This window comes from Arachis hypogaea, chromosome 10 (assembly GCF_003086295.3).
Source record: "Arachis hypogaea cultivar Tifrunner chromosome 10, arahy.Tifrunner.gnm2.J5K5, whole genome shotgun sequence".
Taxonomy (NCBI): Eukaryota; Viridiplantae; Streptophyta; class Magnoliopsida; order Fabales; family Fabaceae; genus Arachis; species Arachis hypogaea.
In genome coordinates this window covers 4,666,265-4,680,374 of record NC_092045.1, presented here as the reverse complement: position 1 = coordinate 4,680,374, position 14,110 = coordinate 4,666,265, and positions in this window count along the sequence as shown.

Below are 14,110 nucleotides of genomic sequence, written 5' to 3'. Positions count from 1 at the left end.
TTTAATCCCAAATTATCATCTTACAAACTTTAAAATTTTCTATCTTAAATATCCTTAACAAATGTATTTATAACTAGTCAAAATGTTCACTTTGCTATTCCATCCTTCTCATCATATCATGAAATGAAATAAAATGATACCATTTACATATTTTTAATTTATTTTACTAATAATTTTAAGATATATTATTTTCATTATTATATGCATTATTTATTCGTTTATATTATATTTTAATATTTGAAAAAGGTAGGACATCTTACATCGATCATTATATCATGTCTTATATTAATTTTAGTCTTCAGATAGTCATATTTCATAAGCACTAATTTTGGAATTAAAAATAATGTGGTATGTTAGTTTTTTCTATTATTTTATTATTATGTGTGATGCTACATTAAGATTAAAATTATATACAAAAGTTAGTGTAATTTTTTTGTGCACCCTATCTATATTTTTTTTTAATAAAAGTTTGTCACTGGATATTTTGATCCACAAGAGGCTTTTATTAAATGGATAAGATAAGGGCCTCATTATTTTAGATATCAGCCATATGTGTGTTATGCATTGATATAAAATATGGAGTGCTATAAATAGATGTGGGACCATTTTTGCTAACATCTGGTAAAAGAAATTGGACCATCTGAATTTTATGTAAAAAAAAATTGGATAATTAAATCGGATGCTCTGAGTTATAAGGGAAGAAAATTTTGAATTTTAGGAATGACTAATCGAACCGTCCGATTAGTTTTTTTTTCTAAAATCAAATCAGACCGTCCGAATTTGGTTAATAAATATTTTTTTGAATACGTTAAAGATAATTGTTGGGTCCGAGTTGATTATAATATATTTTTTAAACATTATATAAGTGTGGGTAGCTCGTATTGGACTGATTAGAGCAGTTCAATTCATCGTCTTCTTCCCTCAGCACCTCTATCTATTTTTTTCTGTTCTTTCGAACGAAGGAAAATAATTTGAGTGTGAAGTTTATTCATGTGAGTGAGAAAAATAGATGATAGAGTCTTACTCAAAGTATATTATTTCGGTCAGATTTTGTTACAAACAGTTGAAGGAGTGAAATTTATTTGTGAAAATCCGTTAGATATTGTTATTCCATTCACAATCTCATTCGAGAAACTAAAAGGTCTGATTTGTGAGAAGATAGAATCTGGGTTGTCTAGGAGAATATCATGTATTTTATACAGGTCTCATACCAGTATTTGGTGGATTCATTCAATTTCAAACGAAATATGTAACTGATAAAGCGAGCATACAAGAGATGTTTTCAATGTACATTGAAAGTCGCGCTCAGATATCATTCATTGAGGTGTATGTTGAATTCGAACAGTCTAAAGCCGACCGAAATATTGAACAGGAAGATTACAACAATGACGGTGAGGAAGAGTTTGAAAGCAATTACGAAGTTGTTGTTCCAGACGAAGACGAAGACCAAGGTGACGGCACTATGACACCAAATGTGACTGACGTGGCAAATGCACTCGCAAACGAACATCTGTTTGAGGAGCCGTCTTTCATGAGAGTTTTGGACTTGAAAGCCATGCATGCTCCGGAATTTTCAGAGTATACGAATGCACGTATGTAATTGCCTATATATATACACGAAGGATTAGAATTTTATAATAATTTATATTGATCGATGTGACCAAATAGTTACGTGACATGTGATAATATACGTAATTAGCATTTATTTGTGTGTTTGTTTAGTTAATAATATTATTTGTAGTTAGTTATTGATTAAGTTAAATATTAATTAGTGTTTATTAATTAGTATTTATTTATGTGCTTATATTTTTAATATTATTAATTATATTAAGTTTGATGTAGTGAGTATTGATTTACTTTTAATTGCACTTATTAAATATTTGTGTAATAAATATTTATGCTACGACTGTCATTGTGGCAGAAATTTCTGTTGTCGCAGATGGTGAATTTGTTGTGGGAATGGAATTCAGTTCCCGGTAAGCTGTTATTAAGGCGATGAAAGATTATACTATCCGAAGAGGTGTAGATTATCAGGTGTATGAGTTGGAGCCGCTGGCATTTTATGCCAAGTGTACGCAGTATGGGTCAGGTTGTGATTGGTTATCAGGGTTAGCATGATCAGCAGAAAGTACCGTTGGGTTATAAGGAGGTATAATGGTAGTCACACTTGCAATAAAGCAACCATTTCTCAGGATCATTCGAAGCTGAATTCGAACACAATTGCAGAAGTAATAAAGTCGTTGGTTGAGGCTGACCCCTCGATAAAGGTGAAATCAGTTATTACGGAAGTGCAGTTAAAATTCAATTACACCATCAGCTATCGGAAAGCATGGTTGGCTAAGGAAAAGTTAGTGAAAAAAATATTTGGAGGTTGGGAAGTATCGTACGAAGCTTTGCCTATATAGATTGAGGCCATGTGTCATAAGGAGCCATCAACAGTTGTCCATTTTGAGACTATGCCTGCATTTCAATGCGATAACATTGGTTACTGATATCCGGGTGTTGCATCGAGTCTTCTGGAGTTATTACCCCTGTATTAGAGCATTCAGACATTATAAACCAGTTGTCCAAGTAAATGGGACTCACTTGTATGGAAAGTATAAAGGTTGTCTGTTGGTTGCAGTTTCACAGGATGGTAACAACAATATCGTCTCAATTGCATTTGCTATTGTGGAGGGAGAGACTTCTGATGCGTGGCACTTTTTTCTGAGTAACCTGCGACAACATGTAGTGACTCGGGATGGTGTGAGACTAATCTCTGACCGACACAAATCCATCAATGTAGCTGTGGCCCGTAGTAACAGAGCTTGGTCATGTCCAAGAAATACCTACCAGCCATGATATCAGGCTGATGGCCATACTGTGATTGGCCTACTTCTGTAGCCATGAACCCAAGGAACTGGCTAAAAGATGCTCCATCTCCTGAGTCAAGCTGTGGAGTACCCCAATACTGCTGATGTATTGGATATGATGTGATAAACTGTGTTTGAGGTACATATGAGTTTGAGGATTACGATTGTTCTTGTCTTGTGTAGGTGGAGGTGGAGGTGGCGGTGACTGTGGCTCATGTTCTTCATTGTCATCATCCATAACTTGATTACCCTTATCATTCTCTTGACCCACACGATTCGACAAGTTCAAGTGGTTGTCATATCTTGCACGGTACCAGTACATGTAAATATCCAAGGGATGCTGTGGAGGCACGAGAAGCTCAGTAAGAACGTGATTATACCTGTTTATCCACTACATCACCCAAAATGAATGAGTCGTGGCCGTGGCTCAGTCAAAATTTTTAGGACCAGTCGGGACCATTCCGTGTGCCTTGTCTAGATTCCGTTACTGATGAGGAACTTCCTAAACAAAACCAAACTGTCGCCTAAACCTATCGGTTACATCACTTAATGATTTCAAAAGACACTAACGGCACCGTAGCACTCCACACAACCGAATGCATGTAGATGTCTGCAGGAATTATATCCGGATCAATGCAATCAACAGCATAAGCAAGCCACACAAACTATGAAAAATAAAGAAAACAGATGATTACAACCCAAATAACATTAACACTAAACCCGAATCAAATACTTCTTTAATGACAACACACTGGGCCTTCTTGGAGATCATTCAACACCTTCTTAAAGTGTTCAAACGTAAGATACCTAAAGCATCGGTCTCCACGCTCCCAGTTACGCCACCTAATATGACTTAATTCATTAACACAATTGGATTCTAAATATGAAGATGAGATGTAAGTGTAAGATAATGTTACCTGTTTGCAAGCGAAAAAATTGCGGGGTTCCCGAGGAACCGACGCTAGATATGGGAGACGGATCCAAGCCCAGGTTAGCAGAAGTGTTAGCGGACCATCGATTTTCTTGTATTCAAAATGAGATGCCCTGCATAATGACCTGTACAGGTGTGCCAGGCATGCAGATCTCCAACTGTATTGTCTGATATTGTCAAAATCACGAAGCAAAGGCAGGAACTTCCAGTGCACAGATGCTCCAGACTTGTCACCAAATAAGACTGTACCAAATAATAACATAATGTGGCACTTCACGTACCTCTGCATGCTGGTTTCTTCAACCAACTGTAATCGTTCTTTTAGATCTCGAAGCCACGTCAGTTTTATGCAGTTTGCTCTACAGTCTAACTTTCTCGATGCAACCCCAAATTGCTGCAAACACTCCGCCTCTAAGGTTTTAAAACTACTCATAGTCATTCTTGTGACTGAAAGATCGTCTATTGGAAGACCAAGAATAACAGTAACATCTTCCAGTGTCACAACACATTCACCAACAGGAAGGAGAAAGATATGTGTATCTGGACGCCACCTTTCGACTAGAGCATTTACCAGTGCTTTCTAACATTAAACTACTCTAATTTGGGAAACATGCAAGAAATCGTTAAACCGTAAATGCTCTTCAACCCTATCATTATACCGATTTGAAGGAAGTGAGTGATCACATGTCAAATACCGTGAACTCTACAAAAACATATCAAATTATTAGTCAAATCATTAACTATTACTAATTTACTACTAAAAGATAATAATTATCTAACTAGGCCAAGTAATTTATTAAACTCATGCTAAATTTTTTGTTAATGAGCTAATTTAGTAATTACCATGTATGACTAACCTAACCTCCCAATTAATTAACTATCATTATTAAATAATTTCTACAATTAACTAAACAAGACATAATAATTGAAATCATAAAGCTATGATATATAATTTTACTAAATCCAATTCAAACAAATGATTTTACCTAATCAAATTTACTAAAGCCCCGAGTAATTAACTTAACTGCTAAATTTAATTAGCAACCCTATAAATTATTTCGAATGATTTTTAAAATATAAAAAATTATGATATTATTATTATACATATTTTACTCATTGTGTTCTCAACTGAGCATTGAATTACATAATTATTTATTTATTTATTCACTAACAACAAACTACCTTACTACTAATAATAACTAATAAATAAATCCAATTCTTGTTTAACTAATAAAATTTCACTTCATGAAACCCTCAACTACACTAACATATTTATGTCAATTAAAAATCTAGCAACAAACAAAAAATTATTATAAAAAATTCTACCTAATTTACTCAAAATTTTCCAAACCATTTCCAAAAATTAGATGACTTAAACGTAATAATTAATTATAATTTCTAAAATTATTAGAAAAAATTCTAAACATATATTTTTACTAATCTATCACATTACTAATTAAGAAATATATATATATAAAACAATAAATTCCTAAGTTTTAACAATAATCACAATTTCTTAATCTATATTTCTTAATCTATATGTTCCTAAATTCACTTTCTAATAATAATAATAATAATAATAATAATAATAATAATAATAATAATAATAATAATAATTTTATAACATATAATATTTACTTCATTTAAATATATATATATATATATTTCTAAATTTCTAACAATAATAATAATAAATCTGAAATATAAAAAAATTTAAAAACTAAACTTATATAATCAGGGTGACTGAGATAATGTATAATATAAAGTTTAGGACGATTAACATCTTTATATTTTTGTTTTTTTGACATTATGAATTTTTTCTTTAAGTTTGCATGAAAAACAAGGGATTCTGGAGGCTGAAGAAGAAGAGAGCTGAGGAAAGGGTTTGCTGGTGGGGTTCAGTGGTTCTATGAGAATGACTGGGAGAAAATGAGTTGAGATTTCAGGAAGCATGTTGGTATAAGGGGGCACCGCTCTGGAGGGCAATGAACGCGCGACACGTGGCTGAAATCGCACAAATCGGACAGTCTGAATTGTACCTTCTAATCGGATCATCTGAGTTTCTACCACCAAATTTTTTCGTCTAATTTCAGTATCTCTGACACCACATGCAGGTAAAACATCTATATTCTCCATAACGCAGTATTACACCAAACTCCTTTCTATATTAAAATAAAAAGGTGTAAAGTAAACTAACATTATAAAATAATAGTATATCAATAGGTATTTAGTGTTTATTAATTCACTTTTTTATTTATTAAATATGTATAAAATTATGAAAAGTGAATCGTTTGAGTGGCTTAAATTTAATCAAAAAGTTAAGCTCAAGTCTTAGAAATAGTAAAGAAACTTTTGATGAATTATATATAACAAAAAATATTAAAAAAAAGAAAATTAGACATTAATTCATCTTATAATTTTAAATTATTTATAAAATTATTATATTTTTACCCAAAGTATAGCAAAATACATACCAATTATAATTTAGTATTATTACAACAATATTAGGAAGATAATATTTAAAATTATTTTACATAATGTAATATTTATAATTTCATACATATAATGTAATATCTATAATTAAATATATATAAAATTATACAATTATTTTAACAATAATTAATAAATATTAAATAAAATAAATTTAAATTAATTTTTTATTATTTCTCAAATATCATTATCATCATTATTATTATTATTATTATTATTATTATTATTATTATTATTATTATTATTATTATTATTATTATTATTATTAATGGTTGAAATTTGTGCAATTATTTATTCGTAATGGCTTCTATAGTTGAAACAGTACGCAAATAATTATTAATATGTTCATGGTTTGGCATTTTTTTATATTAACATAGTAGTTTTTAATGGGAGCCAGTAAGATAAAAATGTTTAAAATATCTTTTTAAAAAAAATTTAATAATTAAAATTTAATATATATAATTAATTAAATTGTATTATTTTTATTAAAATTAGATTAGATAAATTGATTTGACTAAAAAATTAATAAACTAAATTTTAAACCGATTTAAATTAATATTTTTTTATAGAAAATGACTACAATATTTTTATTATAAAAATAATTAAAATATTTTTATTTTATATATATAATAAGAATATTTTAATTATTTTTTATAATAAAAATATTATAATTATTTTTTATAAAAAATATTAATTTAAATAAGTTTAAAATTTGATTCATTAATTTTTTGATTGAATCAGTTTCTTTGATCTAATTATAATAAAAATAATATAATTTAATTAATTATATATATAAAATTTTAATTATAATAAAAAATATTTAAAAATAAAAAATATTTTAAATACCTTTATTTGAATGGCTCTCGTGTAAATGACTGGGTGTGGGAGAAATTACACAAAATCAGCTATAATGTGACAAAGGACAGATTCAGAATACTATATATTACCTTTTTTACCCTGTTGCTTATACTGTGTTTATGCAACGATGTCATTGCAATTTGCAAGTGGGCAACTTGTTGCATGGGACCATAATTAATTAATCTTTGCGCGTTGAACACGAATCATATGCTGCTTTTCACTGCTCCATATTTCTTCTTCCTCGTCGAGACTTTTCTTCCCACTCATTTCGATAATCTTCATCAATTATTACATATAATACACCAATTTGCTGATATATTTTTTTGGTCATGCAATTTGCTGATATACGAAGGGAGTTATTTTATCCCCCCCTACTCGGGTTTTTTTTTTGTCGGATGTTATTTTATCCCGCTTAGTAGTTATTTTGTAATTTCTGGTGTTTGTTTCCTGGGCTTTAAGCCCCGTTCTGTTCACGAAAAAAACGTTAACATGGTTACCCAAAAAATAAAAATGATTAAATTGTCATTACATAAAAAAATTTAATTAAATTTAAATTGTAACTCAATACTTCAAGTTTGACATTAAATAACTATGTTAACAATAAGGTAAATTCTATGATAAAGATAGTAATTTAGTATCTACATGACTACATGTGTAGATAAATGGTGGCAAGTTGTGGTTATGACAAGTGATATAAGTAAGGGATAAATCTACTTAATATACTAAAACTGGATTTTTCCCCAACTAATAAGGGTGACGTGTCGCTCTCTCGTGAGTTCGTTTTCCCTCCAAAATGAATGAAAATTTTCATCTATTCTAAATTATTTATTATAATTATATTATTATTGTATTATATTTAATATTTAATGAATAATATATAATTATACTAATTTAAGAACATATCTTCATTATAATTATATCAAATCAATATTTAATGCACTATTAAACTACTTATCAATTATAATGCGTAATTGCTGTATATAATAAAAAATTGCCTTAATAGTAATTAATTTACATATTTATATTTGTTTTACTAAAGTCTATAAATAGTATTTTCCTGTCGTACATGAATCTAAATTTGAGAGTCAGCTCATAATTTTATATTTAGTATTTTTTTACTACTTTATAGAATAAGAATGTATTCTTCGTTTTTTATTGAAGTTGATTCTTTTAAGGTACAATTTATAATTTTTTATAATGTTTTTCATATACTCATTCTATTATATTATTCTTTTGATAATTTATTTATTGTTGTTACTCTAAGTTATTGTTATCGTCTAATGTTCCAGTTCAATTGTCTTTTGCCATAATCGTTTACAATGCATCACATCCATGAAATACCTCATCGAGTTGTCTTCACTGATTCGGGTTCCAACTACATGAATGTAAGCGTTCAAAGAAGGGGCAATAATCTCTACTTTATCGAATGATGGTTAGATCTACTCACCTATTATGACCAATCTAATGGAATGTGGTTAAAGTTAGCTTTCTTGGGAGGAGCTCGATTTTTTATTGAGGAATTGTTTCCACGAATTTCAACGATTCGTAATATATTTAAATTTTTTTATTTTAAGTTTTTCGTTATTAGAATAATTTTATAACATATTGTGATTTTTTTGAGAAATTACCGGCTTTCTTTTACATGCATGTAATGCCATTGAGGGGTTTAAGTAATTACCTTGCCGCATTGCATGGATAGCGGATGATGAAGCTTATTTAACACGAGGATGGTCTGAATTTGCACTAAGGACTAGAATAGATTCAACATTGTTTAAGTAATTTTGTTTTAATATTAGTATTTGATTAAATTAGTATTATAGAATTTTAAATTATTGCCTCAATTTATATATTATGAGTATTTTTCGTGGATGTGCTATTTTTAAATATTTTAATAAAATGAAGTGGTGTCAGATATATTTAAGTTTATTTTTATCCTTTATTTCTTTAATTGTATTTTTATTATATTCGAAAAAAATCTCTACCTAAACATATATTAAATCATTGACCTAAACACAATTTCTTTACCGATAGAAACAGATTTTATTTAGAAAAAATAATGAAACATACATTTTTTGATGATATATATAAAGTGTAATAGAAATATAGTAAGTAAATATTATGTTATAATAATATCTTTAATTGCATAATAAATAGCTCATGAATAATGTATGATTATATTATTTTGAGAAAATATTTTCATTATAATTATATCAAATTAATATTTAATATATTATTAAACTAATTATCAATTAATGATATTTTTATTTTAATAATAATAATAATAGTCTATCTTTTTATTAAAACACTCATCTAACTGAATTAATCTAAATATTTAATGAAAATAAAAGATGAATTTGTGTTTTGAATGATAATACAATTGTATATTTTTAAAGACTTTAAGGCTGTGAGTAAATAAGTGATATAATAAAAAAATGCTTCTGAATATATATTCTTTCTATATTAATATATGTATGCATGTCACCTCCATATTTATTTTTTAGATCACTCAATTTTCACTAAGCGTAATAGAAACCATAAAAACTAATAAATAATTACTTGAGTTTTTCGTTATTCCTATATATAGGCGTTATTTTTTTTAATACAGTTTATATCCATTTATATTTATTTTTTATATAACAATAATATTATATATATTTATATATCACTTTTTTTTAACTTATTCTTATAAATATTGGCATATAATTAATATAGATAACATATATACTGAGTAAATATCTTTATTGAATTAATTATAACAATTGATACAAGATAATAATATAGCAATAACCTAATTATAGCAAGAACTTTTATTAAAATAATTGACTAATAATTTGAATATAATTGATATAGTTAAATTGATATAATCGATATGATATGATTGAGAGTATATGGCAATTATAGCAATTATATCAATTTCAAGCATAATTAATAACTTCATAGTAGTAATTCACGTGACTAATAACCTATTATGCAATAATAATAATAATAATAATAATAATAATAATAATAATTTCGAATTCATATAATTGATATAATTGATATAATTCTAATTCTCATTTATATGTAATAATTTTATCAGTATATATTCACAATTGTAATCAATATATAATAATAATAATAATAATAATAATAATAATAATAATAATAATAATAATAATAATAATAATAATATTATTATTATTATTATTATTATTATTATTATTATTATTATTATTATATGGACATAAGAATAATTAGTTAACAAATTTAATTTAAATTATGGAGTTTTATTTCTCAATCAAATTTTTAATCATTAGTGATTTTATTTTTTACATTTACAGTCAATTTTGACTATGAAAAGAAAAAAAATTGTTTTGATTATTTTCTATTTTATTTATTTACATTCATAATTAAAATTGATATAATTATAGTAAATCTCTATAATTATAGCAATATAAACCTGCTTCATATATAGCAATAATATTATACATATTTATATACACTAAAACTGGATTTTTCTCCAACTAATAAAAATGAGATGTCGATTCCTCATGAATCCATTTTTTTTCTAAAATGAATGCACTATTTTCTCTTCGAAGTTTATTTTATAAAAATATCTTTATTATAGTTATATAAAATTAATATTTAATTCATTATTAAACTACTTATCAATTATCAATCAAAAATATTTTTAATTATAATAATAATAATAATAATAATAATAATAATAATAATATGATAATTATATAATAACAGTACCGGTTATTAATAACCAATTTATATTTCTCTAAATAAATTTATTTTAAAAAATATCTTTATTATAATTATATTACAATATTGTAATTAATATTTAATGAATAATGCATAATTATACAAATTTAAGAAAATATCTTTATTATCTATTTATTCTATTATATAAAAATCAGATTTTTGCACTTAATGATAAAATTGATGTGGCATACTCTTGGTGTGTTTTCTTATTTATTTCATTTAATTCGTTAAAACAAATCAGTTATAATTAATTAATTATATCAATTGATTAATTTGATTAGACATTCAAATCTCACCATTTATTATAATCTATATGAATTGATTAATTATAGTTAATTATATCAATGAATTAATTTGGTTAATTATATTAATTATTTGATTTGATCGGAGTAAATATCAAATTTTTTAATAAATAATAAATGTGATAACGAAATATATGAATTAATTTAATTAGTTTATTTTTTTCTCAATATCATCTATTTATACAAGATCAAATAATTTTTACTCATTCGCTCTCTTTTCTCTCTCTTTCACTCCCTCCATCTCTTCCTCTCTTTCTCTTTCTTTCGTGTTTAAGGTACAATTTTTATAATTTATTTAATTTTTATTTTTTATCTTTATTTATACATTTTATTTTTTTTTATTTTTTAAAATTTTTTATTTATTTAATTGCTTTTTATTAGGCGCATACTTTTTTTTCTTTTAGCTTCTGATTAACAAAAAAGATGTGTCATCTTTACATTATTTTTAAATGATCTTACTATAATTTTATTTGTAATATTATATTTTGTCATGTATACTTCAATTCATATATATATATATATATATATATATATATATATATATATTTTGTGATCTACAATTAATATATATATTGTTCGTGTATGTGATTTATTTGTTAATGCCTTTATTGATTCTCTTTATTTTTTTGTGTGTGTCTCTTTGTTACTCTTTATTTTAGTTATATTCATTGATTTCTTTGTATTTATATTCTTTTTATTTGAAATATTGTGACAATTTAGAGTGTATATTGTGATCCATGTGATATTTGTTAATTTGGTATATCTTTTTAGATGGTTTATGTTATAATGTGTTTAAGAAGTTGACTTAAAATTATAATATGATAAAATTATACTTTTTTTAATTGCTATTTTTACTTTATTTTTAATTATTTATTTTACTTTTACTTCTCATATATAGATTTATTATAATTCATCACAGGTTCTTTTTTAATTTAAGTGATTTTTTGGGTTATATTTTACCATTGATACTTTTATTTTGTTTAGTGTATTTTTTTTAGTCTGTGTTTAATATAATAATCTGTAAATATCTATTTTATCTATTTTATTATATAAAAATTAAATTTCTGCACTTAATGATAAAATTGTCGTGGCATGTTTCTGATGGTATTTTGATTTGTTTCTTTTAACTCATTAAATTTAATTTATTATAATAAATTAATTATATCAACTAATTAATTTGGTTAATTATTTAAATATCATACAATTTATTATAATTTCTATCAATCAATTAATTATAATTCAAATTGAATGATTATTTTGTTATGAAATTATTATTTTTTAATCTATTCATGCGCAATATATATATTAATTATAATCGTAAATTAAGCTATTTTATATTAAATGACTTATATAATGGTCATCTTATTAATTATCATAAATGCTTAATTAAATAAGTCATTATTACTTTTGATTTAGAATTATATGAGAATAAAACCAGAGATACTATTTTATTTGGCTTTTGTGTTTAATGGGTGTCACACTCAGATATAAATAGTGACTTTCGAATTTTGGTCCCCAACACATCAAAGCCACATCCATAACTCTTTTTTCCATAAAAGGAATTGCGATTCAACTCTACGAGGGATACAGAAGGTTTTCAAAGAACAAGGAAATTGTTTGAATTTGCACGAATTCTAAATGTTTGAATTTACGATATTGTTTCAGTTGGTTATCGTTACGGGAATGACTCTAATCTATACGTGTCTAAGGAGTAGAATAGATTAAATATTATTTAAGTAATTTATTTCTAATATTGATATTTGATTAAATTAGTTTTAGAGAAATTTAAAATTTTGACTCAATTTATATATTACGACTATTCTTTTTGAATATATTATTTTTATATTTTTTAATATAATTTTTTTCTAATTTTTAAGTTTATTTTCTTTTTTGGATATATGTATCATCTTTTTTTTCTCATTTTATATTTTAGATTAGTAATGTAATTATTAAGAAAATTGTATTAAAAAAATATTAAAACGTCACTATTTAAGAAAAAGGAAAGATACGTGAAAAAAAAGAAAACAACAAATTAAAACATCATTGTTAGAAAAAAAATAATAGAATTGAGATTGAGGAATATATATGGATATAAAAAATAAAAAATTATTGCATAATTGTTGAATAAAAAATAATTATATATATAAAACAAAATAATTATAACAAAAAATAATTAATATATGTGATTTAAATATTTTTAATAACCGATAACATGGAATTTAACAAAATATAATTTATATATTTTTTTATTTGTGTATATATATATATATAATTATTTATGTATATGTATATATATTAAGAAAAACTACTGTAATATATATATATATATATATATATATATATATATATATATATATATAGAATTATTTAATAAAATTAATATATACGTATATATAAATAAAAAATTTATTATAATTTTTAAAAATTACACATGAATTCTTTTTTTCTCTCAAATAAATTTATTCTAATTATATTACAATTAGCTCATGAGTAATGTATGATTATATTAATTTAAGAAAATATCTTCATTATAATTATATCAAATCAATATTTAATGCGTAATTAAATTACTTATCAATCTTCGATATTTTTAATCATTCTAATTATATCAATTGATATAGTTCTAATTTTCATTCAAGTGCAATAATTTTATTAGGAGATAGTTAATGCAAACATTAATCGTGACCCATTTAATTTGATAACAACAACAACAACAACAACAACAACAACAACAACAACAACAACAACAACAACAACAACAACAACAACAATAATAATAATAATAAGGTCTACATGGTACATGCATTATATTTTAAAAAGGTAAAATATATTTTTTTTAAAAATTAGGGTATCAATAATCAATTATGATTAATATCAATATCAATAATTAATTCTTATTATTTTTGTACTACTAAAGGTTATATATA